Below are 7,571 nucleotides of genomic sequence, written 5' to 3' on the forward strand. Positions count from 1 at the left end.
ATGTCCTTAATCGGATTGTTTCATACACCCAATGGATGCCCTTTCTGTACTCCATGAAGAACTAGAGTGGATTAAAATAGTCCTTAACTTCCTCTTTTCCGAAATATTACAAGCATGTATAGGATAATGGGCTTTGTTAATGACTTTCAAGTTATAATCAGGTGTAACTTNAAGCCCTTCTGCACTGTTGGTGGGACTGTAAATTAGTACATCCATATGGAGAACAATTTGGAGGTTTCTCAGACAGCTACAGATAGAACTACCATATGATCCAGTAATCCCACTACTGGGTATATATCCAGAGGACTGGAAATCATTGTGCCGAAGATACCTGCACTCCCATGTTTATCACAGCTCTACTTACAATAGCCAGACTATTGAACTAACCTAAATCTCCATCAATGGATGGCTGGATAAGGAAAATATAGTATATATACACAATGGAATACTACTCAGCTATAAAAAAAAATGAAATTCTGCCATTTGCAGCAACATGGATGAGTCTGGAGAAAATTAAACTAAATGAAACCACGTAGGTTCAGAAAGGGAAATACCACATGTTCTTACTCATAACTGGGAGCTGAATCTGTAAACAAACAAACAGTAAAGAAAGGCAGGGAGAGAGAAAGAAACAACAGTCACAATAATATGTTGAACTTTTAGAAGGAGAGAAAAGAACTGTGGTTAATAGAGGTAGAAAAGGGGAGGGGAAGGAGAGAGGAAGGAGGTTAATGAGAAATTGGTTAACAGACACAAAGAAGGACAAATAAGCCAACTATCCTGATCTAACCATCACACACTGTACACAATTATTGAAAATCAATGTTGTACCCCACATATATGCATAATAAATTATCTAACAATAATAAAAAAAAGACAGAAGGAAAATGTAACCTAAATGATGAAGAGAAAATGGATATATGGTGGATTCATTTTTGGGGGGGCCATAACAAAGCACCACAGACTGGGCAGCTTAGACAACAGACACTTATTCTCTCATAGTCCTGGATGCTGGAAGTCTGAGATCAAGGTGTGGCTGGAAATCTGAGATCAAGGCATGGCTGGAAGACTGAGATCAAGGTGTGGCAAGGCTGGTTCCTCCTGAGGCCTCTCTCCTTGACTTGTAGACAGCGACTTCTCCCTGTGTCCTCACATGGCCGTCCCTCTATGTATGTCTGTGTTCTAATCTCCTCTTCTTATGAGGACACCAGTCCTATTAGATCATAGCCCAACTAATAATCTCATTTTAATCTAATGGTTTTTTTTAAAGACCCTGTCTCTGAACACAGTCACTTTTCTGATGCACTAAGTGTTAGGACTCCAACATATGCATCTTGGAAGGACAAAATTCAGCCCGTAACCAATACTGTTTTTGCCCAAGTTTTGCAACAGTGCATAAGGTGATTGGCAATTATGTTTTCTTTTTTTCTTTGGCCAGCATAAATTGGGTTTTCCAATCTCTACCCCGTGTTTTGTAGTGGTCTGGTATTTTTTCTTACATCCTATATTATTTTCCTAGGGCTGCTGTAACAAATCACCACAAACTGGGTGACATAAAACAACTGAAGTCTATCCTTTCCTCATTCTGGAGGCAGAAGTCTGAGATCCAGGTGTGGCGGGGCTCCATTCCCTCTGGAGGCCCCAGGGGAGGATCCTTCCTGCCTCTTCCAGATCCTGGTGGCTCCAGGCGTCCCTGGGCTTGTGGCTGCATCACTCCAGTCACTGCCTCCATCTTCACGTGACTTCTTCCCTGTGTCTGTGTCTCCTCTTCTGTCTCTTATAAGTATGCATGTTATTGGATTTAAGGCCACCCTAATCCAGGATGGTCTCCTCTTAACTACTTACATCTGCAAAGACTTTATTTCCACATGAGGTCCCATTTGCAGGTTCCAGATGGACACATCTTTTGGGGACCATGTCACTACAGAGACCTTCGAGCACAAAGCCAGGAGGAAGCTGAATGAGAGCCAGGTGACGGGGAAGGATGACGAAGGGAGGGGAGTGGCACAGAACATTGTTTTCAAGTGAAATTCCATGCAGAGTTCTCATATATAGAAATTAAAGTCTGCTCCTCTGGCTGACGTGAGGGTGGGAAGGACAGATCCACCTGCTTGTCTGCCTCATCATGCACTGCCCTCAGTCTATAAAGACCTTGTCTTAGTTCTGATAAAGCAGATTCTCTTTATTTCCAATCCACATGTCCCCTCGCTCTTCTCCCAACATGGCTTCTTATTAAAATGGGACATATAAGTCTTGATACACTGAAAACTGAAATTTGAAAACGTCAATATGAAACATCATTATATTTCTTAATTCTTTAAGATGAGGAAAAGAAGTATAATTTTATTTTCTTTTATTAATTATTGTCTAATATCATCTTTTATTTAGGGAAAATGTGCAAAGATTAATTTGCCTAGGTAGTGTTCTGTGCACTTTTACCTATCCAAAGGCATATTAAGTGTTAAATTTCGGTATTATGTAAAATCAAGCATTGTTATTTTTTTATTTTATTCAATTACTTTTTGGCAGCTGGCTGGTACAGTGATCTGAATCCTTGACCTTGGTGTTGTAACACCATGCTCTAACCAGCTGAGCTAACCGGCCAGACTAGCAGTGTTATATTTTAAAGGAGAGAGTTTGATATGAACTTGAACATTTTATAATTTCTTTAATTGCATAAATGAAGAAAACGAGAATAGTTCACACACACACATGTGCACACACGAGTGCACACACACACTAAACAGACATTTTCGGCAGGGACATTATCCCCCTTATTAGAGATGTGAACGTATTTTACTTTGTAGATGTATTTTGTAATACCTGAAATCCTTAGAGAATCGAACTCCCTAATGAGAACCAAGCAGCCCAGTTGAACTCTTCTCCCCAGTAAGACAGGAAGGAATCCTTCAAGGACCATGCTAGCCTTTCGGTCTGTTAAATTGAATGACTTAACTTGAAAATTATGGGTTTAAATATTTCTTCCGTGGTAAAAGGTCATTTACCGCAAGCTCCATTTTCATTTAATAATGATCATTACTGATGTCCTTAATCGGATTGGTTCATACACCCAATGGATGCCCTTTCTGTACTCCATGAAGAACTAGAGTGGATGAAAATAGTCCTTAACTTCCTCTTTTCCAAAATATTCCAAGCATGTATAGGATAATGGGCTTTGTTAATGACTTTCAAGTTATAATCAGGTGTAACTTTGATTGGGTGCCTGTTTCTTAAACAAAATAGGGTAAATAAATAGGCAAACCCTCCATATGTGGTAAGAATAGTGTAGGGTGAAGGGAGGCCTGGGGTTCCGTAGGAGTCTCTCCGTAAAGCTATTTGCAACATTTTTCATACTGTCCTTTCACTTCAAGCTTAAAATCTACGTAAATGCTCATATTAGCACAAATGCATATTAAGTTTATTAGGCAAGAATTATCCATTCTGTATTCTCACTGTTAATTTTTACTAAAACCTATATACATGAATATATATTGATGATTTTATCTTGAGTTTAATTTTGCTGATTTTGTCTTATTATTTTAGCCTTCTAAAGGCGACCTCCCTAGGTTGGGGAATACTGATCAGCTATCAACATATTACTTTTATTTTAGCCTTGTTTTAGCCACTAATTCTAGCAATATTTGGTCTATGCTATATCTTCTTAAGGTCCTTAATGCAAATGTTGAGTAGATTTGAACCAAGGCAGAATTTCATCTCTGAAGATTGCTGGAGACAGACGGCTGCCAAAGATAAACCAGAGCTGACAGTAGCTAAAGCAGTAAAACCTGATTTTATTCAGGACTGCTGCAATACAGGAAAAGAGACCTCAGTATAGAACTGGGCTCAATTTCAAATACAGCACAGGCAAGTGGGAATTTATAGCCAAGGAGCAGAGTGCGGTCAGTGGATAGAAAATTACTGGGAGGAAGCATCAAGGGTAAGAGGAAACTCTGGTTAACCTGACTTGACAGGATTCTTGCTGGAGACAGGCCAGAGCAATCAGATACTAAGATTAGAGGATGAAGAATTTAGTCAGATATCAAAAGTGACCAGACATTAAGGGTGGGAATTCTCTGTAAGCTGACTTAGGAGGATTCTTTCTAAAAGTGTATTCTACAAGGACAGAGAGGGAAGCCCATGTTCAAGCCCAGTGGAGCAGAAGGCTCAGAGGAGCCTGGCAAAGTTTGGGTGGGGGGTGGGAGTGGGGACTTCTTGTCGGTCCCTCCTCTTGCTCTAGGAAGGAAGAGTCATTCTTTCTTCTAAACAATCTACGTTTGCTTCTGAAGACTCTCCATGAAGTCTCAGTTTTAGGTCTCCAGTTAGAATACTTTTCTAGTCTGAATAGCTTTTATTTCTTTAGGTGTGAAACATGAACTCAAGCTTGAAGACCCTTTAATTTAACAGCAGTGTTAGCAATGAGTAAAACAACACAAGGCCACTTCCATCTGGGCTCAAGATTAGTTTTCTGATGGTGATGTTTCCGGAATACCAGATTATAAGTCATATAAGGGACAATCAGGAAGTTCTAAATGGAAGGCAGCCGGGTAAGAGGAAACTCTGGTTAACCTGACTTGACAGGATTCTTGCTGGAGACAGGCCAGAGCGATCAGATACTAAGATTAGAGGATGAAGAATTTAGTCAGATATCAAAAGTGACCAGACATTAAGGGTGGGAATTCTCTGTAAGCTGACTTAGCAGGATTCTTTCTAAAAGTGTATTCTACAAGGACAGAGAGGGAAGCCCATATTCAAGCCCAGTGGAGCAGAAGGCTCAGAGGAGCCTGGCAAAGTTTGGGTGTGGGGTGGGAGTGGGGACTTCTTGTCGGTCCCTCCTCTTGCTCTAGGAAGGAAGAGTCATTCTTTCCTCTAAACAATCTACGTTTGCTTCTGAAGACTCTCCATGAAGTCTCAGTTTTAGGTCTCCAGTTAGAATACTTTTCTAGTCTGAATAGCTTTTATTTCTTTAGGTGTGAAACATGAACTCAAGCTTGAAGACCCTTTAATTTAACAGCAGTGTTAGCAATGAGTAAAACAACACAAGGTCACTTCCATCTGGGCTCAGGATTAGTTTTCTGATGGTGATGTTTCCGGAATACCAGATTATTTACTTATAAGTCATATAAGGGACAATCAGGAAGTTCTAAATGGAAGGCAGCTTTGACTTGTTGGTTATAGGATTGCGCGTATTTTATTAACCCATCTAGAGATGTCAGGTTGAGTTAAGTTAGAATCTTCCACTAGCCAGGATGCATAAGGCATGCCCATGGGCCTTCCCAAGGTAATTTCAACAGGGGATACCTTATGGGGAGATAGGAGTGTAGGTCTGAAAGTCGTAAGTGCACTGGGCAGCACTTGCAGTCATGGTAAGTCCAGTTCTTCAGATAGTTTGGCCAGTTTGGTCTTGAGGATGCTGTTGTCTCTTTCTGTGGTGCCTGATGATTAAGGATGTTAAGGGCAGTGGAGTCTCTGACTAATATTTGTTTCCTTTCCAATTTCTTGTATAATTTTACCAATGAAATGTGATCTCTATCGCTAGAGATGGGAGAGGGGATACCCCAACTGGGGAGGATTCATTCTAGGAAAACTTTGTCATCTGATGTTGCTGAGGCATATTGGCAGAAAAACCCTCTAATCATTTAGAAAACATACAAATTCAAGTGAATACATATTGGTAGACTTGTGCTTTTGGTAATTCAATAAAATCTATTTGCTGTGAAGGAAGGATCCAGAGGGAGCTGCTTGCCTTCCTTGTTCCAGCAAAGCCTGTTCTCACTGTTTTCCAGGGTTACGTTTCTAGCAGATGAGGCAAGTGGCAACTGCTTGGTCCAAATAAAAGCTAATGGATTCAAACCACTTCATGTCTAATATATCCTGCATTTTGTCCTTTCCATGGAGAGTCATTTTGTGTAAACTATATGCAAAGATATGAGACACAGACAGGAGCTCCCAAGCAGCCATCTTAGTTTTTCCAAAGTTCATCTGAGTATATTGAACATCTGGCCTTTTCCCATCCAGTTCTTTCTGAATTTGAAGCTGATATTTGGGAGATATGGATCTCTTTTATTTTTTCAGGAGTAACCCTAAAAAAGTTATAATCTGATGAATAATCCTATCAGGGGCCTAGGGCCTTGGAATGGGACCCAGAAGGCATAGTCCCAAAGCTTGGAAACTGCTTGGATTCTTGGGTGGTTGGAGAAGATGTTGCTAATTTAGCATATTTGTCAGTCAATATATTTCCATGGGCCTCCTCTGAGTTTTTTTTTTTTGCTGTGTCCCTCAGCTTTAACTATAGTGGTTTGCTAGGGTAATAGCAATGCCTCTAAAAGTTCTCTTATGTGGAGTCCGTTTCTGACTGGGTTACCAGCTGCTGTTATGAATCCTCTCTGTTTTTATAACATACTGAAATCATGTACTACCCCAAAGGCATAGTGGCTATCCGTATAAATGTTAATCTTTCTTCTTATGTAAGCCCAAGTAAAAGCAATTAACTTAGGCACCTAGGCTGATTAAACATTTGGCAGGGCTTGATGTTTAAGAGATTTATGTTGATTGGTGATGGCATATCCACCCTGAAAGCCCCCAGCCTCCCTATGAAAATATGAGCCATTGACACAGAGTGAGGTCAACTTGGGGAGGGTTTTCCTGATAAATCTAGCTTAGGACAAGACAATGATCTAGTGTTAATGACACAATCATGGGGTGTCCGTCAGTGGGTAAAGAAAGTAAGGTAACAGGGGTAAGGTCTTGGCAGTGATGTGCAGTGGTGTGAGAGGGAGTGAATAGTAAAATTTAATGAGAGGTGAGTAGAGATGCAGAAAAGTCCTGTGTATTTTCATTAAGCAACAGGAACTACACAGCATAGGAACATGTATGTCAAGTGGATGACCCAATACTAAATCAGAGGTAGCTTGGACAAGATTGGTAGTTGCAGCCATGGCTTACAGGAAAGGGTGATATGCTTTGGCTATTGGGTTTAAGGCCAAACTTTGATGTCTCAGAGGTCTTTGGTGTCCATTATGCTTCTTGGATAACAGTCCAGAGGCATAACCTTGACCTTCATGCAAAAACAATGAAATAAACAGGGTACAATTGGAAGTCCAAGAGTGGGAGGTGAAAGTAAAGAGCCCTTAAGGTTCTTGAAAGCATCTTTGGGTAGGGGGTCCTGGACTACTGTGCCTGGGGATGACTCCCTAGTCATGGCATAGAGGGATGAGGCAATCATAGAGAAATTAGGTACCCACATTTCACAGTCCCCAAGAAGACCCCAAAAACCTCTCTGTTGTAATTTTGTTTGAAGGAAAGGAAAATACTAAAGAATAGAGGCTCAGTATGTGGAGATAATTTTACCTGTGGTTGAAATATCATGACCCAGATATCGGGTACAGTGTTGACTATTACTATTTGTGTACAATAAGTGGTCATCAAATCAATGTTATTAGCATATTTGTTATAACAAATCATAATTATTATTAATATTGTTTGTGCCCCTTACACAGTTTCTCTCTAACCCCCTTTCCCTCCTCTTTTTCCACCTCTAGGAACCATAGATTTGTTCTCTCCTTCTGAAAGTT

Source organism: Galeopterus variegatus, unplaced genomic scaffold (genome assembly GCF_000696425.1).
Source record: "Galeopterus variegatus unplaced genomic scaffold, G_variegatus-3.0.2 Scaffold5449, whole genome shotgun sequence".
In the NCBI taxonomy this organism is placed as follows: domain Eukaryota; kingdom Metazoa; phylum Chordata; class Mammalia; order Dermoptera; family Cynocephalidae; genus Galeopterus; species Galeopterus variegatus.